The sequence below is a fragment of the Petaurus breviceps genome, unplaced genomic scaffold (genome assembly GCF_028583685.1).
Source record: "Petaurus breviceps papuanus isolate PSGF00001 unplaced genomic scaffold, PetGlider_PUasm1.0 78, whole genome shotgun sequence".
NCBI classification, from domain to species: Eukaryota; Metazoa; Chordata; class Mammalia; order Diprotodontia; family Petauridae; genus Petaurus; species Petaurus breviceps.
Genome location: NW_027186502.1, coordinates 3323190 through 3350618, shown reverse-complemented (window position 1 = coordinate 3350618; position 27429 = coordinate 3323190). Strand labels below are relative to the sequence as shown.

Here is a 27429-nt window from a genome sequence, read left to right as displayed (position 1 = left end):
GGTAGTTGGTCAGAGCAGTTAGAGCTGAGGGAGAGAGAGCAAGCAGGCAGTAAGCTGTAAGTGTTCATTTGTGGGAAGGCCCTAGCATGGGGAGAGCTTGGGAATGGCAGTGCCCCCTTCATTGTTATTGTATATAGATTCCTTTGTTGCTATCATGGATTTGGCTTTCTGGTTTTGGGATTCGGCTTTCTAGTGTTTGAATAAACATTTTGGTTCTGTCTTCCCTGTGGAGATTTTATATTTTATATTTTATTTTACAATATTATTGTTATATTTTACAATTCAGAATTATGCCAGCATATACAATGCCGCCATAGGCACAGTGAATACTGCATTGGTGCTACAGTTGCCCTCAGTAGTATCATTTTGGTCCCTTTTATTCATCTCAGCACATATCATTACCACCACTATCACCACCATTATCCTTTACATTTGTAGTGGTAACTTCATTTTAATTGTACTTAACCAGTTAAAGTAATTTCCTCATAGCAACCCTATTACTTAGGTAATAAAAATAATACCACTTCCATTATATAGATTTGGAAAATGAGATTCAAGAAGATGAAGTATGTTGCTCAGAATCACCTAGCTAGTAAATAGTAGAGTAATGATTTGATCCCAAATCCTATGATTGTCTGAAAATATCCAACTGCCAACCCTAGAGCTCTATAAGCAAAATATTTTAGCATTGAAAGAACCCCTGGAAACTAGCTGTTCCAAACTACTCAGTTGACAGATGAGGAAACAGGTTCAGAGAAACTTATATGGTTTACTCAATATTATGCAGCTAGTTAACAGTACCAGTTGGATTAGATCCTTAGTTTACAAATTCTTGATCTAGTGTTCTTTCTAGTATACTTCATTGTTTCTAGAGTACTTGACACCTTTCAAAGGATCATAGAGTCATATTTTAGAGGGCATGACATACAGATGAAGTATTGACCCCAAGGGAAGTTAAATAACTTGCCCAAGATCACATGGGCATTAAGTATTCAAGATGGGATTTAAGCCCAGGTCCTCTGACTGGAAAGCCAGTGTGCATTCCACTGGGCCAACCTGTATCCCAAAACTCCATGTTTTCAATGAGGTCATCAGTTACTATTGATATAGACTTTATATATCCATTCAAAAATTTTTTGATTTTTTAATTCCCTTTATTTGTGTGTGCATTTAAATGAGAATTTGTTTTTTAAACTAATTTTTAAATAAAGTAGGTAAGAGAATATTTTGAAAATATACAATTAATGATTCCTTCCTTTGGGTTAAACTACACTGCTCCATGGTCTGTCCTTTAAAAACAAAAACTCCCATGCCAGAGGGATATTTCCCTCTTATTTCCCTGGTAATTAAAATCCTAAGGAGTACGAGGAAAGGAAGCTAATGTAATGAAGGAAGGGACTTTGCAAAAGATTCTTAATCCTTGAAACATGGCCCCACTGCTAGTGCCTTCCCTCTGAGATTACTTCCCTTTTACATTGTATATATTGCTTGTGCATAGTTGTTTATATGTTATCTCTACCATTGCAGTGTAAACTCCTTGGGAGCGGGAACTGTGTTTTCGCCTCTTTTTGATATCACCAGTGTTTATATGCCTGGCATACAGTAAGAGCTTAATAAATACTTGTTGCCTCATCGACTGGTATCTACCTGATATCATCCCATGGGGAGGTATGGAGAACCTGCTTCTGAAAGTACATGATAGGAGGACAGCCCTTACCTATCCTCTCAAAGCATATCTATGTCTTGTCAACTTACTGTAATGATGACAAACACTTTAATTGTTTGGTGAGCTGAAAGTGAATGTGCATACAAAAGATGCCAACAGATGAAAGTTTGGTATCCTTGGTGACTTTCAAGACATTTTCAAGAAATGGTGTGAGACTCTGGGTAAGGGAGCACTTCCCCCAGGTCACCATGTGGCCGTGAACGTATGACACATCTTGTTTCTTCTTTTAATGGCAGATGAGCCGGCCTTGAGGGGTGACCTAAGTGACAGATCCCAGTAGTGAAACTACTCTTCTCCTGAGGTGCTGTGTTTTATAAGCAAGGGAATAACTCGTTCATTAACTATCTCACACCTAAAAGAGGTGTGATGGGAGGAATCTGTATAGCAACCTCTTGAAGTCCGAGACCAATCTCCCCAAGAACTGAGGTGGTAGATGAGAGCAGGTTCCTGGTTTCAAGGGTTTTCTTTGTAAGTATCCTTTTGTGAAAGCTGATTTGTGTTAATTAACACAAATGAATTGATATTGAGGAGGGTGTTTTATCACCTGGCGATTTCTGAGGTCTTTTCAGCTCCAAAGCTTCCATGCTGGTAAGGCAGGTGTGTGGTTTGTTTTGTTTTTTGCAGGGGGCAGGGGAACAATACTGTCATTCATGCACCTTTATCCCATTCATCATTCTTTCCTGCTTCACTGATAGAGATGAATAAACGAAAAGTAATTATTCTTTCCCAACACAATCTGTGGTCCTGTGATTTTTTGCAGTTTCTCCGGGTGTCATACATTCCTCTCCAGAGATCACCACAAGTTGCATGTCTTTAACTATTGTTAGAAGATGGAAATAGTAGCTTGTGACAGTGACAACCTTAAAAAAAGGAAAAAACTGCTAGATGCAGAGCAAATGCTTTGTCAATTGAAATATTAAAGCAACCATTTCCTCTTTCATAAGTATAGGATAAAAGTGATTCATTTTGGTTTTACTGTAATGCTAATTATCAGTAGGAAGATGAATAAAAAAGGTTTCCTTAGATCTCTTTCAGTGCTTTTAAAAAATCGTCATAATCAAGGCAAGTTTCCATTTCCCCAGGGTCCTATGCCCATCTTCTTTGGTTATATGATTCCCTAACAAGCCTATCCCTTTCATTTTGTGTAAAAGAAAATATTTAATTAGTTCTTCATGATCAACAATGTTCTGGGTCAGTTTAACACTGAACACACTATAATCTTTGTTCTGGAACACTGTGAACAGTTGAAGGCCCACTTATTCCAGTCATTAGCCTTTGACATCAAAGATTAGCCTTGGCATATCAACAGGCTTCAGAAGGGCTAGAATATATTAAGACACTTATAGTGGGAGGTGCTAAATATGGTTGCCCTTCTTTGAATATACTTTACCATGTCAATGCCCCTCTTAAGTAATTTCTAGAATTAAACATACAATTCCAAATGGGAAATGAGCAACACAGAGTACAATGGGACCTATTTGTTCTGAACACTATACATTTGTAAATGATGCTTAAGTTCATATTAGGCACCTATATCACATTGTCGACTCATATTAAACTTGAATTAAATGAAACTCCCTAATTATTATTCATATGTAATGTCTCCTTAAGATTGCACTTGTCACTTGATTTTTTTTTTTAACCCAAGTGCAAGAACTTAAATTTATTTCTACTAAACTTTATCCTGTTGGATTCTCTCCCTTCCTTTGACCAATTGAAATATTTGGGGATCTCCATGTTAATAATGCACTAAATATTACTAACAACTTTGTATCACCCACAAATTCCTAACACATTCTATTTTTGTCTTTACCTAAATCATTGATTAAAAATGTTAAACGGGGGGTGGAGTCAAGATGGCAGAGTAGAAGCAGGACCTCCCCATGGCTCCGGCTTCTACCTTCCCCAATCCATGTGAAAAGGGGACTCTGAACAAACTTTGGAGCTGCAGAACCCATAAAATGACACAGAGAAGCTAACCTCCTGCTGAGGTCAGCCCGGCAGGCCGGCAGCAAGCGGCCAGCATAGTGCTCTGGGAGCCAAGCCCAGCCCCCACCCCAAGGTGGGGGTTAAAGGGCTAAAGCCCCAGGGCGGGTCTGACCAGCCTCTGGCCAGAGGGACTCCAGATCAGCAGCAGCTGTGGCCGTTTCCAGATTTATAAACACATAGATGTGAAGGACAAAGTGAGAGGTCAGTGCAGTCTGGACTTTAGGACAAGTAAGTGGGAGTGCGTGGCTTTTGCCCCCCTGGGGCAAGAAGCTGCTGAGATGCTGGCACAGCCAGCCAGTGCCACCTGGCAGCTTCAGCTCCTGGCCTGCAGAGTGTAGGGGGACCAAGCAGCAGTCTGAGGGGTAATCACTCTTGCTTTAACCTTCTTGGAACTGGATTGCAGTCTAGGGTGGAGGTCCTGGGGTGTGTGTCCAGCTTGCCAGAGAGTGTGGAGACCTCAGAGAGGGCACCCATCTAATACCTCCGGCAGCTGAGAAAACCTCAGCGTTTGGGATGAAAGCTCCCCTGTCTGGTGGCAGAGTCCTACTGTGGCAAAAAGCCCAGGGGTCAAGTGACTGAGGGGCAACATGACAAGGCAAAGGAAACAAAGCAGACAGAAGATTCCAACATTAGATTCCTATTTTGGGGACAAAAAGGAGCAAAGCATGGAACAGGAGGAAGACAGTGAAGTCAGAACTCCTGCACCAAAAGCTTCAAAGGAAAATACAAGCAGGTTACAGGCCATAGAGGACCTTAAGAAGCAGATAAGAGAAGTGGAGGAAAAATTGGGAAGAGAAATGAGAATGATGCAAGAAAATTATGAAATGAGAGTCAACAGCCTGACTGAGGAAAATAATGCCTTAAAAAGTAAACTAACTCAAATGGTGAAAGAGGCTCAAAAAGGCAAAGAGGAGAAGAATGCCTTAAAAAGCTGAATTTGCCAGATGGAAAAAGAATCTCAAGAGCTCAATGAGGAGAATCATTGCTGCAGAATTAGATTGGAGCAAATGGAAGCTAATGACTTTATGAGAAATCAAGATGTTGTTAAACAGATCCAAACAAATGAAAGAATAGAAGGCAATGTGAAATTTCTCATGGGAAAAACCACTGACCTGGAAAATAGATCCAGGAGAGATAATTTAAAAATTATTGGACTACCTCAAAGCCAAGATCAAAGTAAGAACCTAGAAATCATCCTCCAGGAAGTTCTCAAAGAAAACGGCCCTGATGTTTTAGAACCAGAGGGCAAAATAGAGGTGGAAAGAATCCACTGATCACCTGTTGAAAAAGATCCCCAAAAGAAAACTCCTAGGAATATTATAGCCAGGTTCTGGAATTCCCAGATTAAGGAGAGAATATTACAAGCAGCCAGGAAGAAACAATTTGACTATTGTGGAAACACAATCAGGATAACCCAGGATCTGGCAGCTTCTACAGTGAGGGATCGAAGGGCTTGGAATATGATATTCCAGAGATCAAAGGAGATGGTATTAAAACCAAGAGTCACCCAGCCAGCAAAACTGAGTATCATGTTTCAGGGGAAAATACGGTCATTCAGTGGAATAGAGGACTTTCAAGCATTCTTGCTGAAAAAACCAGAGTTGAATAGAAAATTTGACATTCATATACAAGAAGCAAGAGAAGCATGAGAAGGTAAACAAGGAAAAGAAATCATAAGGAACTTATCAAAGTTGAGCTATTAACATTCCTACATGGAAAAACAATAATTGTAACTTATGAATTGTTTGGTTTTCAATTGCTATACTTGATGGACATATTTATCCTTTATTTATTTATCTCTTTGGTTATGAGCTTAAATCTATTGCATATTCAAAAATAGTCAAGACTAAGACCCTTAAAAAGACCATTTTTAAATGCTTCACAATATTTAACTTCCATCTTTAGGGAACGCTATATGATATCATGAAAAGGCTGTCATTTGCAAATATATAACATTTTCTATCATGTATTGTGAACTGTGTTTACCAAGTACATGAAAATGATCTGAAAACATGTCTTCTTCTTCTAGAGCCGTATGAACAACGAATGTCTACAAAGCTAAATTGGTACATTCTGTAATTTAGCATGCTTACCAGTCTTTGATGAAAAGGTAGTACAGAGGGAAAAGACAAAGAATATTTCATGTACAGATAAAGATGTATAATGGAACTTATGTATTATTTGATTATATGGCTTCATCTATATTACTTGGCTTCATCTGATACTGTGGAATATACTTTATCAAATCAGACCAAAATGAAAATAAAAGTTAAATAAATTTTTTTCTGTATGTTCCTTAGCAACTGGAGAGACTAGAGAATATGATTACTTATGTTGTTCCATTCCTGTTCCCAAAATTGAATTTGGACATAGGTAGAGAAGATATCCACCTACCTGTTTTGACTTAAGGAATTCCAGAAAGACCTCCCAGTCAAAATATACACACATATGTCCATGTATATGTATATGTGTACATATATATATACACATATAGATAATATGTGTGTGTGTGTGTGTGTGTGTGTATAAATACAAGGGACAGCTGGGTGGTGTGATGGATAGAGTGCCAGGCCTAAAGTTAGGAAGACTCGTTTTTCTGAGTTTAGATCTGACCCCAGACACTTACTAGCTGTGTGGCCCTGTTTGCCTCAGTTCCTCATCTGTAAAAAATGAGCTGGAGAAGGAAATGGCAAACCATTCCAAGAAAACCAAATCATTTACTCCTTTGGTAAAATAGTGAAGCCTGTGCACCTGTTCTCAGAATATTATTTTTAAATCATAAAATTAAATGTATAGGATTACAAAGGAAATCAATTATATTAAAATAAAGTTATGAAAAATTTTTAATTCATGGACCCCAGTTCAAAACTCCTACTATATAGGCTACATATTGTGATGTAGATAAAAAATTTTCAAGCAAAATTACTATGGTACTTGAATAGGATTTCCTTGAGTTTCCACCACTTGACAACTTCCTTTGAAATGTTAGCCTTATCTGAACAGTAATTCTGGCCACCATCACCATCATTCAGTAGAGGACCAAGGGGTCAACAGGAGTGTGCTTTAGAGAAAAGAGTGTTCAGAAATCAAAGTTGCAAAGGAGGTAAAAATACAGAAAATATCAAAGAATAAGGAAGGTGTATTATGGTGAGGGTTAGGATTAAAGTTAACCCTACTATTCGAAATGAAGGTGCCAATCCATAAGTGCTATAGTAAAATATTGCTTCAAGAAATTTAATATACAATTTTCACAGAATACTAATTTTATCCAATTGGCTGGTAAAGGTTTGAATAATACTTATCATCTTTGTCATTTTAAATGAATGTTTCTGCATGCTAATTGATTATTAATTGTAAAATAAAGAAATTAGCATATTCACACACACATCTATTATTAATCCATTAAAAGGGCATCTATTGTTGACTAAAATTCTTAGTATGGATTGCTAATTTATATTTATTATAAAAATCCATGTTTAGGGAAGGGTCTTCTTCAGGTGCAAGCCCATTCAAAAGATTAATTTTTTTTGAATTTTCATTTATAGGATGAGAGTAGTCCGTGATGATGTTGTGTGGCTGAGATCACATCAGGCTTAAACTGATATCTAAGATGAGAGGATTAGCATTACATAGGTAAGCATTCCACTGTGGGATATACCTTAGGATCTTGGGTTGGACACACGATGAGACACATAGGCTAACAGCCACCATGAGTACAGAGACAGAGGTGAGAAATTCTCCTTTCCCTTCTATTCCTATAATACACTCTAATAGTTTGTCAGTACTTTTTAGAGTCGTTATGTGGGACAGAGAAAGAAATGGAAGAATTTCTCCCCTTTGCATCTCTGCAAAGTGCATCATTATTTCTATAGGACCAGAAGAACCTTGGGTTTAATTTTCTTCATACTTAGTCTATTCTACAGAAATGTTATATGAAAACTTTGGAAGACTGGTATTTATTGCTCACAAAAAGAAACTAAACTTACAAGGAGAAGCAAAATTAGTCTTCTCAGTGACATTTTGTGACCTTTGAGGTTGATGAAATGTCAGCATTATCAATGTTAAACTAGAGTAAGTTGCTTCAAATACCGATAGTATAATCATGTTTCTTAATCAGTCTCCTCAAAGGACATCTGAGAACGGAGTGGTTTTCATGTACAGAACACTGAGAACAGTTGATGCTCGTGACAATTAATTAGTACAGAATGTAATTTGTTGTGACGTCTACTTTTAATATAAAAAGGCCATGGCTATATTAGCATATTTCATTTACAAAGATAATGATGTTCCTCTGAAGAGACATAGTTTGTGTACATGAATATGAATGAATCAGACAGGACTGCAAAATGTGATTTATCTTATTCACTTTGGTTCATATGTAGTCACATCATGTGGTAGAGAACCCAGAAATAGTAACTTCACAACTTGTACAAGAATAAATAAGGAGGTCCTTGGCAATGTGATAATACCAATATCTAATTTTCAAGGATTGTTAAAATATCATCTTCTAAATTTTCCCCCAGAGTGAGATGAGAAATAGTCCAAAGTCAGTCTATGGGATTGTCTTCTTCCCATTCTCTTTATGAGAAAAAAAAATTAAGGTAGTCACAATCATTAACAGAGAACTATCTTTCTCCTTAAAAGGAGGAAACTGACAGTTACTTATTGTCTATTTTTATGCATAATATCAGGTCAATTTCTTAATCCTGGTACACATTGGAGCCCCATTATGTATGCACAAAAGAGAACAACTTAATTTGTGACTTATCTTTACCAGACCCGTTTATTTACTTAGGCACCAAAAAGACATCATGGAAAGGTAGTTTTACTTATAGGTGAATGTCACAACAGTACTGTTTCCATTGGCCAGTATAGAAAACAGGTGGCCAAAGTCCATTCTAGTATAAAGTTCAGCCTGCTTTCTTAAAATACCCAAGAGGTATATACAGTATCTTTTATAGTTGTATTTTTAAAATTTATTTTCTAAATTTATTTATTTGCTTTTAGTTTGTAACATTCAGTTCCACAATCCCTTGAGTTTCAAATTTTCTGTCCCTCCTCTTCCCCTCCACCCCCATAGTAGCATGTAATCAAATATAGGTTCTACAAATGCCTTCACGTTGAACATTGGTTATGTTGTAAAGAAGGATTAGAACCAATGGTGAACAATGAGAAAGAAGGGACAAAACAGAACAAAACAGAAAAGAGAGAGAGGGCCAGTAGTTTGCTTCTATCTGCATTCAGACTCTGTAGTTCTTTCTCTGGGTGTGGATATCCCTTTCCATCATGAGTCTTTTGGATTTGTCTAATAACCTTGTATTGCTGAGAGGAGCCAAGTCTATCAAAGTGAGTCATCATACATATGAAGTGTCTGTAATTGTGTACAACGTTCTCCTGGTTCTGCTCTTCTCACTCAGCATCAGTTCATTTGAGCCTCTCTAAGTTATCATGACGTCTGTCTGCTTCTCATTTCTTATAGCACAATAGTATTCTCATATATTCATATACCACAATTTATTTATCCATTCACCAGTTTATGGTCATCCCCTTGATTTCCAACTCTTTACCAACACAAATAGAGATGCTATAAATATTTTTGTACATACAGGTCCTTTTCCTACTTCTGTGATTTCTTTGGGATACAGCCCCAGAAGTGGTATTGCTGGGTCAAAGGGTATGCACTTTTTTATAGCCCTTTGGACATAGTTCCTATAGTTGTATTTCTTAAACTGTAGGCCTGGGTAGTCTGACAGTCTGCAAACATTTGGTATCTTACACCAGAGTCTCAAAGACCTCTCCAGAGGCCCAGTGCAGCCTTTACCATATTACAATGTAATCGGGAAACAATAAAGAAAATGAAAATAAAATAGAACATAATGTTAATACGTATTTTTAAGCCAATATATGGCCCATAGAGATCCTTATGTCCAGTTTAGTAGTCCCCCCCATTTCTTTTTGAGTTTGACATAGTCTTACCCTTCTGATATTAACAATATGATATCTCTTCTTTTATTTCTGGCAGTAGTTTCTTGTGATATTCCTCAATATTCCTCCAATGCACAACCATTCTCCTCATTAATTCTACTGAGGAAATTTTGGCAGGTGCCCATGGAATATTTTGCTCTAGTAAAATGGTTTGTAGATTAAAAAAAAACATTTAAGAAGCAATGATAAGATCATATGCTCGGACACTGTTCTCCCTCCCAATAATTCCAATTAGAAGATCTTATTATATCAGTGGCTAGAATACTCTTCAAAATCCCTGGTACTCACTTCAATTGGGTTTAAAAATCTTGAACAACATAGCAAACAGAGTGGAAGGTTGGGAATTCTGCTGGACAAGTCAGCTATGTACCATAACTTCTTTCTACTATTTATGGTCACCCTATTTTGGCAGCCCACAGAGGCTGGTAAGTACAACGCTAATAGAGGCTTTATTTTGTAAGCAGCTTCAGCTTAGACAATTTTATGTACTTTTTAAATGTTTTTTATGTATTTTTCAAAAATGTATTTTAAAAAATAGTATGTTGGGGGGTGGCTAGGTGGCACAGTGAATAAAGCACCGGTCCTGGAGTCAGGAGGACCTGAGTTCAAATCCAGCCTCAGGCACTTAACACACACACACACACACACACACACACACACACACACTAGCTGTGTGACCTTGGGCAAGTCATTTAAACCCAACTGTCCTTCAAAAAGCAAAACAAAACAAATAGTATGTTGATTCTTCTTAGATTTTTAAATAGAACATTTAGATAAGTGAACACTTTTCCCTAATTCATGGAATTCAACAAAATTGGATTCACTGAGACTCATGAAGGAAATAGAGAACAAATACTCACCACATTTTCAAGTCCAAGTTCATGACTATTCATGGTACTCCATTCTTAAGGTCTTCCCCTAAATACTAGTATTATTAAATATTAGTAAAATATTGATGCCAACAGTTACATAAAATCAAATCCAAAAATGTAAACATATGGTGGAGAAGAGTCTTTTTCTTACACGTGAATTCAAAAAACTCAACTTCACAACTGTAGGATGGCGTAGGTGAAGTTAAAATAATAATAATAATAGCTAACTTTTAATGCTGCTATTGCTTTACAAATATTATCATGTTTGATCCTCACAACAACCCTGGGAGGTAGTTGCTATTATTATCCCCATTTTTACAGATGAGAAAACTGAAGCAAACAGGGTTAAATGACTTGCCCAGGGTCACACAGCTAGTAAAGTGTCTGAGGCCAGATTTGTACTCAGGAAGATGAGTTTGGCTCCAGGTCTAGAACTCTATGCACTGTGCCACTTAGCTAACTTTCACAAGAATATATGCAATAATTTGTTCAATATCATGAAGTAGTAATTGTAATAGTTTGCATTTAGATGGTGCTTTTAGGTTTATAAGGCACTTTGTCTCTTTTTTTTTTTTTTTCAAAATAATCCCTGAAGTTTGCTTTAGGTTCTAACTCTCTAATTCTTCTTTGTACACTACTTTCACCTTAAATAAGGGTCTGGCTGTGGCCATTAGCTATTATTATCACCATTCTACCCATGAGGAATCAGAAGCTAAGAGGGCAAATGACTTGCCCTAAGAGCAAGAGAGGGTCACCCCACTCACGCCGTCACCATGTGTCTTAGGCAGGATTCAAACCCAACTCTTTCTAACTCCACATCCAGCACTCTATGCACTGAATGTCAATGGAATTAATGAAAAGAAATGCAAGGGAATGTGACCTAGCCATACCAGATCTAAAACTGTATTACAAAGCAGCAATCATCAAAACTATGTGGCATTGGTTAAGAAATAGAGTGGTGGGTCAGTGGAATCATTTAGGTACTCAAGACACAATAGTTAATGATTATAGTAATCTGTATGTTAAACCCAAACACTCCAACTTCTGGAGAACTCACTATTTGACAAAAACTGCTGGGAAAATTGAAAAATAGTATGGCAGAAACTAGGCATCTTACATAGCATGCCAAAATAAGGTCAAAATGGGTACATGATTTAGACATAAAGGGTGATACTATATATATATATATATATGAGAGAGAGAGAGAGAGAGAGAGAGAGAGAGAGATAGACTATAAGCAAATTAGGATAGTAAGGAATAGTTTACCTGTCAGATCTAGGGAGAACAGAAGAATTTGTGACCAACTAAGAAATAGAGAACTTTATGAAATGCAAAATGGATGGTTTTGATTACTTAAATTGAAAAGTTTTTGCACCAAAAAAGCTAATGCAACCAAGATTAGAAAGGAATCCGAAAACTGGGGAACAATTTTTACAGCCAGTGTCTCTGATAAAGGCCTCATTTCTAAAATATAGAGAGAACTGAGTCAAATTTATAAGCGTACAAGTCATTCCCCAATTGATAAAAGTTCAAAGGATATGAACAGGCAGTTTTCAGATGAAGAAATTTGAAATATAATCATTTGAAAATGCTCTAAATCACTAGGTTAGAGAAATACAAATTAAAACAACTCTGAGGTACCACCTCACACCTATCAGATCAGTTGACATGACAGAACAGGAAAATGATAAATGTTGGAGAAGATGTGGGAAAATTGGAACACTAATGCACTATTGGTGGAGTTGTGACCTGATACAACTATTCTGTTAGAACAATTAGGAACTATGCCCAAAGGGCTATAAAATTGTTGATACCTTTTCATTCAGCAATAGCAATTCTAGGTCTATATCTCAAAGAGATCATAAAAATGGGAAAAGGACGCACATGTACAAAAATATTTATAGCAGCTCTTTTTGTGGTGGCCAAGAGTTGGAAATTGAGGGGATGCCCATCAGCTGGGAAATGGCTGAACAAATTGTGGTATATGAATGTAATGGAATATTATTGTTCCATAAGAAATGATGAGTAGGTGAATTTTGGAAAAACCTGCAAAGACTTACATGAACTGATACTGAGAGAAGTGAGCAGAACCAGGAGAACATTATACATGATAGCAACAACATTGTACAATGACCAACTTTAAGAGGACTCATGATGGAGAATGCTATCCACTTCCAGAGAAAGAACTATGGAGTCTGAATGCAGATCAAAGCATACTATTTGTTCTTTTGTTTTTTTTTGTTTGTTTTTTCTTTCTTGTGTTTATTTCCTTTTGTTCTGGTTCTTCTTTGACAACATGACTTATGTGAAAATATGTGTAATATAATTGTATGTGTATAACCTATATTGGATTGTAGGCCATCTTGGGGAGATGGGAGGAGGGAAGAAAAGGGGAAAAAATTTAGAACTCAAGGTCTTATGAAAGTGAATGTTGAAAACTAAAAATGAATTAGTTAAGAAAACAAAAACCATGGGGGCTGGCAGGGGGCGCAGTGAATAGAGCACCGGCCCTTGAGTCAGGAGGACCTGAGTTCAAATCCAGTCTCAGAGACTTAACTCAAAAACTAGCCATGTGACCTTGGGCAAGTCACTTAACCCCAGTTGCCCTCCAAAAAGCAAAAGAAGAAGAAGAAAAAACCTAGATTTAGATTTAGATTCTTAGACCCAAGAGAGATATTAGATATTAGATATTCCAAATCCTTCATGTTACAAGTAAGGAAACAGGGGCCCAGGGAGGCTAAATGTGTGACCTAAAGTAGCTAGAAAGTGTTAGATCTAAAAACTATGTCCCCTCATTCATAGCCCATATAGTTCTCACTATTTCATACTTACTACCAATTAGTACCTGTCAGTGAATTTCTACAGTTAAGTTGTATCCTTTGTTAACTAATGGCTAAGCACCAGTTAATATTTCTATCGAGGTAGATTGTCCTGTATAAGATGACAAATTATTCTTTTTCATAGTAACATAATCAGTTAACATAACATGTATTGATTGTGTGCCAACTTCTGCTAGGGGGTCAGAGTTACAAAGACAAAAGTGAGAATCCCTGCCCTTGAGGAAGTTACCTTCTATCAGTGGAGGGGATGTATGTCATATATGATATGATATATAGGAATATATCATATAGATACATAGATATCACATATCTATGTCTATATAAGCATGTAGATGGAGGTAGCTAGCACAGTAGAGTGCCAGGACTGAAGTTCAAATCTTGCCTCAGACACTTACTAGCTATGTGACCTTGGTAAGTCACTTACCTCTGTTTGCCTCCATTTCTTCTTCTATAAAAAAGGGAATAATAATAACACCTGCCTCCCAGGGTTTTTGTGAGGATTAAATAAAATAAGAATCATCATTGTGAAATGCTTAGCACCGTGCTTGCTGTACAGTAAGTGCTGAATAATATACATGTATACATCGATTTGTGTATGTGTGTTGTGTAGATAGATAACTTGAGACGTGTGTTTTCATTGTGTGCATGTGTGTGAGACAGAGAGAGAAAGACAGAGACAGAGACAGAGAGAATCTGGTAGACCTGAGTGAGTCTAAATCCAGCCTCAGATACTTACTAGCTGTGTGACCATGGGCAAGCCACTTATCTTCTGCTTGCCTCAATTTCCTCATTTATAAAATAGGGATGAAAATGATAATAATTCTAGATAATGACTTGGGTATATAACACATCCAATGAACTGGTAAAGGTTCATTGGTAGATGATAGCTAGTAGAGGTTTGAAGCATGTGTTTATATACACATATATATACACACACACATACATATGTGTATATACATATAACAAACATACAGTATATATAGCAGCATGTATATAACTATACATACATACACAGTTGTGTGTATGTAGTTGTTCAGTCATTTTAGTCCTGACACTTTGTGTCCCCTTATGGGGTCTTTTTGGCAAAGATACTGGATTGGTTTGCCACTTCTTTCTGCAATTCATTTTACAGAAGAGGATTTGAGGCAGTGTCCAAGGGCAGATTTTAATTCATGAAGATGAGTATTCCTGACTCCAGGCCCAGCCCTCTATCCACGTATGTGAACACACATATATGCAAACATACATATATAATGCCATTTGGGGGAGGAGGCATCAGTAAATGGGGGAAACAGGAAAAAAATGATATAAAAGATGGTGCGTAAAGTGCACTTTGAAAAAAACTAGAGATTCTGAGAGGGGAACCATGAGTACAAGGAGAAAGGAGATGGTGTGCAATGTCTGAAGAGCATGAAGAAAGGCCAGTTTGTTTCACTGTAGAGTGTGTGAAGGGGAATGAAGTGTAATAAAGCTCAAAAGGTAGACTGAATTGAGGGAATTAAGGGCTTCAAATGTCAAAGAAGCTTGTAATAGGGAGCCAGTAGGGTTTATTAATCAATCAATAAACATTTATTAAGTACCTACTGTATACTAGGCATGACTAATTCTGGAGATACAAAAAGAGGCAAAAGACAGTCTCTGCCCTTAAGGATCTTACCTACAATCTAATGGGAAGAAGAAAAGTAATGAGATAGTCAGTTCTATAAGGTTGCATAATAACTTGGGGAAGATTGGAGAGGAGAGAGACAGGAGGTAGAGAGAACAGTTAAGAAGATATTACATTAGTCCAGACCAGAGAAATAGAGAAATTCCACCCAATAGAATAAAATCTCTTCAAGGAAAATTGTGTTTGCATTTTTGCCCTTCAGTGCCTAGAGCAGGACCTTGCATGTTTCCCCCCTTAATAATAATAACTTTTGCAAAGTGCTTTAGAAACATTATCTGATTTTGTCCTCAGATCAGCCTTGGGAAGTAGGTACTATTATCTTCCCCATTTTATAAACGAAGACGCTGAGGCAAAGAGGTTAGGTGTCTAGTCTGTGGTCACTTGGTTAGTAAAATGCCTGCTTCTGGATTTGAACTCAGATCTTCCTGATTCCAGCCTCAGTACTACACCACCTACCTGCCTCTTTTCATCATTTCTACCTCTGTGGAGATGCAAACTGGTGACTATTCCCATAGGTACTATAGCCACATCTGTGAAAAAGTCCAGAAAAGAATGTTTAGTATCAGAAACCAATAATGACTTTAAAGAAGAGACATTATCATCTGCTTTGACACTAAACTCCAAGAATCATGGGACCTTTCCATCTGATGCATGGCTGAAACACTACTTATGTGTTGTCTCTCCTACTAGAATGGAGTTCCTTGAGAGCAGAGACTGTCTTTTTTATTTCACAACCCAAGCACAATGCTTTGCATCTATTAAATTCTTAATAAATCATTTCAATCATTGATGCATCAGAATAATTACTCCTGTTATAGATACTCTTCCTCTTTCCACTAATAATCAACAGTACATTGAGAGAATAAAGTCTTATAGACATGCCTGGAGCACTGAGAAATTAAGTTACTGAAGGATACACAACAAATATAGTCAGTTCTACTATAACACAATACATCTGTTCACCAAAAGCACTGTGCTATGCGAAAAATCATGCAATAAAAACTACAGGTCTTATGGGGAAAATGGGTTCAGGGATACAACAGTCCAAAAGTCCATTAGTGACACACAAAACAAGGATAAAAACCTAATAAGAAGGGCGGCCAGGTGGCTCAGCGAGTAAGAGCACCGGCTCCAGTGTCGGGATGACCTGGGGATCAAATCCGGGCTCAGATACTCAGCACCACACCCAGAAATAACTGGCCATGTAACCTTGAGCAAGTTACTTAACCCCAATTGCTATAAAAAAATCTAATAAGAATAGTAGAACAGTTTTATAGATAGTAAATAGTTTAAATATATATATATAAATACTACAACAAATAGTTGCGATGTCCCCGACCTCTGGCTGATGCTTGGATAGGGCCATGTTGACAAAGTTGATGGTTGCGGGTGACAGGGCAGACTTGGTCAGCATCATCAGCTCAAGGAGTGGGACCCTGAATGGAAAGTGGGGACAAGGAGTGAACCACAGATGTGGAAGAGCCCTCCTCCATCCACAGCTTCTATTACACATGAAGATAAACAATAAATATGATACTTTGCCTTGAAAATGACATGACATTTGTTTATGGAGGTGGACATAGGAAAATGGTAAATTTTTGTGAAGAGTGGTTATTCACCCTTGCAGGATAACACATTCAGTGAACTGAGGTAGTTGGTAGATGTTTGGTGTGTATGTATGTCTGTTTTGTGCTCAGTTCAGCTGACAAAATCTCACATACGTAAACCAAAATTCAAGTCATATTCAAATTGTTTCCTAATATATCAATCACATTAGAAGAAATTTGCATTTTCAAAAACAAGTGTTTGGGCAGAATTGACTGTGTCAGAGAAAGGATTTGAAGCCAAATCTTTCTTATCATGTATTTTCAGATGAAGAACCATTAGTGGGAGAAAGGACCAATTTCGTTCAAATGGAACCTCCTAAGGAAATTCAATCCATAAATTTTGAAAATGGAAAGTTACTCAGCTTGCCTGAGACTATAAAACACAAACAGATGAGTGAGTACATTTTTATATTCGAGTTGATAAAACTGAAAAATTGGGTAATGTATTTTTCTCATTTTATGTGTTTCAAAATAAAATAATTGTTACACCAAGAGACAGTGTTTCTGGGTAATTAATAATAAATGTATTACTTAGGCTAGTCAGCAATCAGTAAATTGATGGTCAGTGGTTTTATAACCAAAAATGGCAAGGGAGACTCTGAAATGCCTTAAATCCCTTCTGAAAGGGAACTCACTCCTCTGACAAGTGAAAATCAACCTTGATTGGTGGACATTTAATGAGAAGGTGGGCTAAAAGTCTTCAGCTAACCCTGATGAAAATCTGGCCTGATGATGACTCTCAGAAGCCTCTAATAATCTGGGCAGGGCAAGCTATTTCCATCTGGACCTCTCTGGCTGGTTTTCTTCTTTGTGAGCTGGATCACCCTAAGCTCTAATTAAGTGGATCAAGGATAGGGTTCTTTCCCTCAGGGTAAGGGCTCACCCAGACTGGACTCTGTTTATATTCTAAACAGAATTAGGTCTCCTAGCTGGATGGGGTCCCACCAGAAATTGGGGAACACATTCCTTGAGGGCTAGGAGCAATCTTCTCAATCAGCCATGCCCTTCAGAGACTGACCTTAACAGAAGTTGGGTCTTTACTGGAAATAGAAAGAAAAAGGGTGGATCACAATTAATAATTATTGCTATAATAATGTAATATTAATTCCCTTTTGATTCACTTGAAAGACACAGTCTCCTCAGTGAATCACTAAGTGGTATGCCAAATGCTTCATCATTTAAACTATGGGTTTTATGATGGGAAATAGTGAGAGGGGAAGAGGGAAAGAGATTGACCAACACATTGAGAGGAGCCATTTGGGGCAGTCCTCTTTGCTAAGCACGTCTTAATGGCGAAATCTCTCTCTACAACCCATTCCCACTGTCTGTTTCATCAGTTCATCATACTGTAGGACTCATCTCATAAGTTGTCTTGTTTCTGAAACATCTCTTGATGTAGTCCTTTAGTCCCCTGGAGATCTCTCTCTCTTTTTTTTTTTTTTTGCTTTTTGGAGGGGCAATTGGGGTTAAGTGACTTGCCCAAGGTCACACAGCTAGCTTTTGTGTTAAGCATCTGAGGCCAGACTTGAACCCAGGTCCTCCTGATTCCAGGGCTGGTGCCCTATTCACTGCTCCACCTAGCCTCCCCTGGAGATCTCTCCTTAGTCATTCTGGAATGGGTGGGGTTCCAGGGCAGCTTCTAGCAGATTTGCTTCTCTGGTTCTGGTCACTTGCAGAAATCCTTTTCTCTGTTAAAATCTCTTGCAAAATAGATCTCAATACAACTCAAGTTTGCTTTGCCATTAACCAGATCAGGCAGTAAGACTAGTTCAAACTTTACAGCTCTCATAAAAACATCCAATTCGAAACCTCTAAACCAGAAGATTTACATTTTTCCATACCCCTTGCTGTTCCTATCCTTTTCTCAACTTGACTGCAACAGGCTTAAGGGAGAATGTAAAAGAATCTATGAGGATCTGACTTGTAGAATGAGTCCTTTTGGTTATGAATTTGATATTTGCCAATGTAGTTACATAGCCTAAAAAGTGCCTTTTAAATTGGTATTGACTCTGGCATCATTTAATCTCTGTTGCTCATCTATTTCATTCTTTACCTTGAATTCAAGTCCCAGAAAGGGAAGGAGTTTTAGTTGATTACTTGTAATTGTCTTGTGATGTAAGTTAGCAAACTGTTATGTCGATATATTTAAGAAATTCAACTAACAACTGAAAAATTTGAAAATTCTGAACTCAATTTTATATTTGGCACCTTGTTATTATTATTATTTATTCTTATATTGTAAGTTACTATTACTATTGCTTTTAAATGAAATTTTCACTCTAGCTATTTATTTTGTTATTTACTCTAGTTATTTACTTTTAGCTACTTATTCACCCCTTACAAAGATGAGTTTGTTAAGGCTTTAATAACAGGACACTTTTTATAAGAAAATGGCTTCTAATACAAAAATTAATTCTCTTAAAAATTGCCAAATTAACTTCATTTGTAGCTAAAGGTTCTGGAATGGTATGCATAAATACATGGAATATAAAATTTTAAAACAGTGCTTATCAAATAAATTGTCACATTTATATTTCAAAATATGCTCAATACCTAGGTGATAATTCCAAATTAAATAACAATTCTGAATAAAACTTACTTTTGTCATTTAGGTAACACCAGATATTCTAAAAATTACTCTCCCCTAAAGAAATCGATTATACTACAATTATTTTCTTCAAAACAAAACTAAAAATGTCTCTGATTTAGTGTTAGTAATTAACAGAACAAAAGCTTGGTCCCATAAACTGTCACATCAATACCCAATTATTCTTATATCATTTTGAAATATTTAAATACTTAATTTTATACAGAATGATATCTAACTAGTGACAGGCAGATGACAAACCCAAGTATTCATCCACTTAGCTGTTTAGGATATAGAAAGGACTAAAATTCTAATACCTGCATCAGATTACTCCAGTACTAGCCTAGGAGATAAAAGATCTAATATTGTGTTTATACTGACCACTTGCAATGATTATAGATATTTGCCATAAAAGGAAAATAGAGACAGAGCAATAGTAAGGGGAAAAGTTTCCCCTAACTTAATGCCAATCACAGGCAAGAGTCATATAGGCAAGCAACTGTATTGAGAAAATGCCATAGCCAGGCTTAATTAAAGTCAACCAGGTTAGATACTTTCCATTAAAACGGAAATGTTATACTGGGGAAATCACAGCAGGAAAATCCTACATTATCCTGTGGGAAGAGTCATTCTCTCAGCCTTCCCCATGAGAATTCCCCCTGAAGTTCATAGATGTCAATCCCATAGGGTTACTGGTATCATGTATCATTGACTCAATAGCATTTCTTGATGGTCATGCCTGGAATCACACTCAGAATAATATAAATTACAGTTCTATAAAGTCTAACCTTAAATAGAAAGTACCAATGATAATAACTTTGGATGGATTCAGTTATTAAGGTTCACATATTGCTGGGATTAAGTATTGACTATAGTCTCAAAATGGAAATAGTAAGAGATTCATCATTAAAAAAAATCACAGCTTTGGGTGGCTAGGTCATGCAGTGAATAGAGTACAGTCAGGAGGGCCTGAGTTCAAATCCAGCCTCAGACACAATACAAAAAACTAGCCTTATGACCTTGAACAAGTCACTTAACCCCAATTTCCCTGCCTTCCCCCCCCCCAAAAAAAATCACAGCTTAGCTTGCCCTGGTTAAAAAGATTTGCTATGAGAGGGAGAAGTAAGGACATGAATATAGTATCATCAATACTAGTCCTCCAGGCTCTCAGACCTAAGACTCAGAATGATTATAAGCAGCCAAATATATGGCAGGATAGCATAACTAGTCTCAAAATTAGCCAGATGAGCAGATTTCTTGTATGGGAAAATTAATTAAGAGAGTCCCATCTTAGCTTTCTCAAGGTTGTCCTCCCAACTTTAATTCCCAGTGACAGACATCCACTTAATTTAGATCTCAGATGTCACTCCCATTGAGCTGCTGGCTTTTTTTTGCCTTTTGGAGGGGGGAGGGTAGGGCAATTGGGGTTAAGTGACTTGCCCAAGGTCACATATCTAGGAAGTGTTAAGTGTCTGAGGTCGGATTTGAACTCAGGTCCTCCTGACTCCAGGACCGGTGCTTTGTTCACTGTGCCACCTAGCCTCCCCTGAATTTTTTCTTGAAGCAAACCTAAAAATAACAAACCTAAAAATGAAACTCAAAAAGAATATTCAGTGTCATTAAAAGTTACTTCTCAAAAAGCAAAGTCTCACTGGTCACAGTAGGGCCGGACACACTAGTTATCAATACTCTCAAATTGTTGCAAAAAAAAAAAATAACTAGCAAATAAAAATTTATTAGGCCTTCTTAAAAAATCACACAAAAGATTTTTACTTGACATTCCATCCTGATATAAAAAGACAGTCAATAGAATCTAAGAAAGTAATAATATTCTGTACATTCAATACATAGTGGATATATGATAGCTGTAAACTTCTAGACTGACAAATATTGATCTCTTATTCAACCCTTAAAGCAAAAATAAATCTGGAGTTTGTTAAGACCAAGTTAGTTAAATGTAACATTAGTATAGACCATTGTAGATATAGTTTCAGAATTCACAGTAGACTTATACTATAAACAAATTCTTAATTACCACCCCTTACAAGGGGTGTAGTAAAACACAATGTCTTACTACAACCTTACTTTCCTAAGCTAGGGAGTTAATTTCTTTTTTTTTTTTTTTAATTTAAAAAAACTTTTAGTTTACAACATTTAGTTCCACAATCTCTTGAGTTCCAAATTTTCTCCCTCTCCTCTCCTCCCTTAATCCTTAATCCTAATTCTACAACCCCTCTTAAATTCTAAGAAAGACACATTTCACTTAAAATGAGGCCAGAATAAATTCACTTATACCTGAATCTATTTTCCAACTGGCATCACATAAAAATCTTAATTTATTATTTAGTATTACATTTTACACAAAGTTTATTTATTCTAAGAATTTCCTATTATGAATTATAAGGTATTAATTCTCTCCAGACTCTGAAAAGTGAAGAGTAATTTTTCTAATTTCACTAATTCCAACTAATCCATTGTCAAATATTTCAAAAGTGACAGTAACCTACCCTAATTATCACATTTAGGAACCTACTGCTTATCAAATCTCTCATCCCTCTATAACTTTCTCTTTTGGTTTTCAAAACAAGTTGGAATTTTTTTCACTACCATGATAACTCTCAATCCACTGTAACAAAGTCAAACTTCTTCAAACCCTCTCAACATGCTTAAACCATTTTTAGACATCTCATATCGCTTGAAAATTCAAACCTTTTTACTTATCTCCCATATTTTCCCTCAAGTCTTTATTTCTTTTTCCAAAAACCATTACTCAAACTACACAACTTTCCTTTATTTGCTTACATTGAACATTTCAACCATATCCCAGACTGTATTCATTCTAATGAATATTTGCTTTATAGTATTAGCACATACTGTCGTTAAACACAATGTCTTACTACAACCTTACTTTCCCAAGCTAGGGAGTTAATTTCTTTTAAAAAAATTTTTTAGTTTATTTATTTAATTTTAGTTTACAACATTCAGTTCCACAATCCCCTGAGTTCCAAAGTTGCTCCCTCTCCCTCTCCTCCCTCCTCCCCAATGTGGAGTTAATTTCAACCAAAGTGATTTTCTTCATTAATTTACCCATCACAATTATACTGTAGCTTGATCAGTTACAATTCAGGTGTTCTCTTAGGAATCTCTCTCATCCTTCCAAAAAAGAGATTGAATCTATACTGTCTTTTCCTAGTCCCAGAAGACATTTGTGGAACAAATATTTTTTAATCCATTAAAAAAAACTTTTAGGAGGCTTGTTGAAGCACAGGAGTGTGGTTCTGGGTTCTCCCAACCCTCTTAACAGCTAATCTGTTATTTGACAGTAGTCTACCCTAATTATCACATTTAGGAACCTATTGGTTATCAAATCTCTCATCCCTCTATAACTTTCTCTTTTGGTTTTCAAAAGAAGTTGGAATTTTTTTCACTACCATGATAACTCTCAATCCACTGTAACAAAAGTCAAACTTTTTGTCTACAGAGATCAACTCAAAGAGTTTTCCAAATTAAATCACACTTACTCTTCACTTTTCAGAGTCTGGAGAGAATTAATACCTTATAACTCCTAAGTCAAGTGAGTTGTATTTTTTTCAGTTCTTGCCAAAATTTCTTACACAAGCAGCTTTTACAAAGGTGACATGCATTTTAAATGTAAATTACTGAAATTCTATGTGAATGTATTTAAGTCCACTATAGAGAAACCTTGATCAAAGTGTGCCTTAAAGGATAAAAAATTATTTTGTAGTTTTAATCACATTTCCCTGACGTTGATTTTGGGTGGGCAAAGACAATTCCCCAGAGTTAAATTGAATACAGTCTACAAACTTTAGTTTGGGGATCCAATTAAATCTGGATTTGCAAACTTTTAGTATGCAAGATCATTTTCCAACTAAAAATTTAACCTAAAAAAGCAGGAAGAGAAATCACCCAGTAGCTGCTGCTTCTCTGAATAAAAAGCAAAATTACTTTCCACACACAGCTTCAATCAATTAGTGTTTGTTAAATTTCTGCTTGGTACCTTATCGATAGAAAGAACTGGTGAAGGGAACAAGGGGTTGAAAAGTCGAATCTAGAATCTTGGGATCTGGAAAAAAAGAAAATCTAACGTTGAGATTCACAGTCCTTACCCCTCCCCCTTCATGGATTATTCCTCCTTAGGGGACCTTTATCTCTGTTCTCCTTTAGACTTCTAAAGTCCCAATGTCCCTTAAAACAGTCTTGAGCAATGTGGCTTTTCCTTTCACAGGAAAAACATTTCTGAAAGGCCCAAGGTTTAGATGTAGGCTCCCACATAGCCTGTACTATGTATTCTTTAATGACCTGTCCCTGACAAAAGGATGGTTTGGGCTGGAACAGTGTAAATTAGGGAAACAGTCTGTTCCTTTTCTATAGTTCCTTCTTTTTCCTGGTTTTCCTCTTTCTCTTTTTCCTGTTTCCTTTCCTTCATAGACATAAAGGGCAATGCTTCTAATCTGCTTTATGATCATTCCATGCCAACCTGGGCATCTCTTGTGAAAATGCTTTCGTATCTCAGGCAGGGATTGATTAACAAAATGGGTGCAAAAAGTCTAACCTTGCATATGATTTTAGCACTTTTCTATAGCATATTGTAAAAATTATTAGGATTCCCACTCTCTCCTTGTATTGTCTCCTAGAATTTATTACAGTTTTCTGGGTATACTGCACAAATTGTTCATGCTCCCAAGCAAAAGATTGTCTGGTCTGCTGCAATCTGCTCTAATCATCAGGCTAATTGGGATCCCATTAAGGGTCCTCCTGTAAAGGTCAACTGGGGGCTCCCCCTTTTTTTCAGGGCTAACCTATTAACTGTCTCTATGACTGCTTGTCTTTCACTTGGGGAAGCAAAGTCACCATTAAATCAGTTACATCTTTCCAAGTAGAATTGTAACCTTTAAATATAGCATTAAAATTATCTATTACTTCTAGATTCTCCTCAAACCTAGGGACATTACTTCTTGAGGTGGAGAGATCAGAAAGAGAGAGAAAGGTTTGTATTATCTAATAGAAATCACATTAGGGAAGGTTTTAGATGACATCATTGCATTTTCTTTCACTGTTTTCTTTTACTCATTTAAAGTAGTCCCTTTGGCTATGCTGTTCTTGCTATTTTTAGTTCAAATTATTTATAAAAATTCTTAAGCTAACCTAGGCTTAAATCTTTAGTTCAATTTCTAACTTGGGCTTTTGGAGTGACCCAAATCTGCCCCCCCCCCCTTCCAAGGGCCACAAGGTAGTGTGGTTAGGGAATTATCAATTAATCCCTATTGAAACAGTGGTCTGCTTTCTGAAAACTGAAGGTAAGGATATTTTTCTCTCAGCACTCCTTGCTTTCTACAGCTAAGTTCACAGAGCCATGGCTGCTTAACAGATTTCATTCTATGGCAGGTGCTCCCAGGGACCTTATCTCCTTCCCTAAGGTAATTAAGGGATGCTTGTGATCCTGCTAGCATCACTGAGCAGCTGCAGCTAACCACAAGAGGCTGCTATTACCACACCCTACCCTGTCTTGCTGATCTGCCATGAGGGGGGAGTAAATAGCTTAGTTTTTACTCAAGGAAGTGCACACATGCACCCAAAAAAAAAATCCCTTGAAATTTGACTGATACTATTTTCAAATCTTCCTATATGTTTTTAACTTCTTAATTCGTTTCAGACCCACTATGAAAGAATTAGCATATAAGTGACAATTTAGAGAAAACCCCACCAATTTCCAATTAGTTTATAATGTCAAGCTTCTATAAATTGGGGGAAAGATTCCTTTCTCTCATAATTTTGGCCACAATCAAAAGACGGAAGGAGATTTTTTTTTAAGTTTTCTCTTTTTTTCTTGCCCTTTAATCATAGAGAGCAAAAGAGGCAGAAGGGCCTCCTGGCAAAGTCTTGTTGGTCCAGCTGGTTAAGACCCAGTCCTTTCCTTGGCTCCCAGCTTGGTGAATTGAAGTCACACAGAAGTACATATAGGCAAATAGGGCTGATCTTCAAGTCAAACTATAGACACACAGAGACAAAAAGACACAAAGACAAAGAATACACTCATGAGATATAGTCTTAGCAACTAGAAATATAATTACTTTTTCTCATTACTTCCTCTTCTCAGGGCAATCATTTTTTTTCACTCAGAATAAAAATACCTGATTACTTCTTCTGCTCAAAGAAATTTTTTTTCTTTTTTTTCTTTTTTGGAGGGGAGAAAGCAGGACAATTGGGGTTAAGTGATTTGACCAAGGTCACATGTCTAGTAAGTGTTAACTAACTCTCTGAGACTGGATTTGAACTCAGGTCCTCCTGACTCCAGGGCCGGTGCTCTATTCACTGCCCCACCTAGCCGCCCCAAATCTTTTACACACAGATGCCTAGCTGGTAACTGGTTTACTTTAGGCTCTGTACTGTACTTTAATATGCTGATATGTCTACATTCAGAGATCTGTTACCTGACTCAAACTTACTGAAAGTCATTTTTGGGGCGGCCAGGTGGCTCAGAGAGTAAGAGCACAGGCCCTAGTGTTGGGATGACCTGGGGATCGAATCCGGGCTCAGACACTTAGCACCCACCCAGAAACACCTAGCCATGTAACCTTGAGCAAGTTACTTAACCCCAATTGCTTAGGGGCGGCCAGGTGGCTCAGCGAGTAAGAGCACCGGCTCCAGTGTCGGGATGAAAACAACTGGCCATGTAACCTTGAGCAAGTTACTTAACCCCTATTGCTATTAAAAAAGAGAAGGGGTGACTGCTTTTTCTCCTTCAGGGAGTAATTCATTTCAATCTTTACTCTTATCATTTCAGTGATATTATCAATAAGGAAAAGAGCTTTCCAGTCTAGCACTACCAGTCCCTTGGGATCAGCTGATCATGCTGTTGATGTGTCTTTGAAAAGTGACTTCAGTAAAGGCTCTCGAATTCAGACATTAAAAGAATCTAATCCTTGGTGGATGGTAGATTTGGGATCAATATGGGTTTTTGGGGGGTCTGTTGTAGTCACTAATTGGGAAGATTGTTGCCATGAAGAGATAAATGGAGCTTTAATTTTGATTGGAGATTCACCATTTGGTGGAAGTATATCAAATCCCAGGTACTGATAAAAGTGTTAAACTTTGAACAGAGTATATGAGTGAAAACAACTTATTCTTTTGTTTTGATTCCCATAAGATTTAAAGCTTATCTGGACACAAGAGATTTGTCAGTGGGAAATTGAGCAATGTCTTGTTAATTAAATCTTCTAAAATGCTTTCAGTCAACTATCTAGAAATTGGGGGTAAATACTGATAATTGTACCATGTTTTCCATTCGATACTGCACTTGATACATGCAGAAATAAGTTTTTCTTTAATTAATTGTATTAATTAATTATAATTTATATATAATTATATTTAATTAATCATATCATTTTACAAGCCATAAATTTCTATCTAGAATTGAGTTTTACTGCTTTTAGATGATAGCCAAGTCCTCTGTTCTTGAACAGGAATATTTGCACCATCTTGATTTTTACCATGATTACAGTTTCTTTTTCTCTATTATTGGTTGGTATGAAGAAGCCAAAGAAGACCTAAAAATTTTAGACCAGGGAGCTTTAGAGCACAAATGTCCAATATGCTTTCTGCAGGCTACATGTAGCCCACAACACTCTCAAGTGAAGTCTGAATCAAATTAAATTATAATTGGCAAACATTTAACAAAATAAATAAAAATACCATAAAACATAGATATTACATTTTAAAACTAAATCAATTCATGGTCCTTGGGAATCCTCATATATGGATTAGTGGCATCTGTTTTTATCTGAGTTAGATACCACTGCTTTAGAGAATGATAGAATCACTTGCATTAATAGGGAAGACAATGAAAGATATTCTTAGAAGGGATTCTTGTATTTTCTCAGTGCCATCACCAACTATTATGGTAGAGATGACAATAGCTGCATGGCGTAGCATTGAGACAATCTAATCCAACAAATAAGCAATGTGGTAAGTGCTAGACTTTTTTTAAAACAACAAATAGTTATTGGACTCAAGAGGCTTATATTTGGGGGCAGCTAAGTGACACAGTGAATAGAGCACCAGCCCTGGAGTTAGGAGGACCTGAGTTCAAATCCAGTCTCAGATACCCCCACTTACTACTTGTATGACCTTGGGCAA

At 36.9% G+C, this 27429-nt stretch overlaps 1 long non-coding RNA gene across 1 annotated transcript; it reads left to right on the top strand.

The window, feature by feature from the left end:
* Positions 1 to 26617, top strand: LOC138175572 (uncharacterized). The gene is made up of 4 exons (XR_011172037.1): positions 1 to 56; positions 7261 to 7348; positions 16951 to 17079; positions 26078 to 26617. It is a non-coding gene; the product is annotated as an uncharacterized lncRNA (long non-coding RNA).
* Positions 26618 to 27429: the final 812 nt, after the last annotated feature.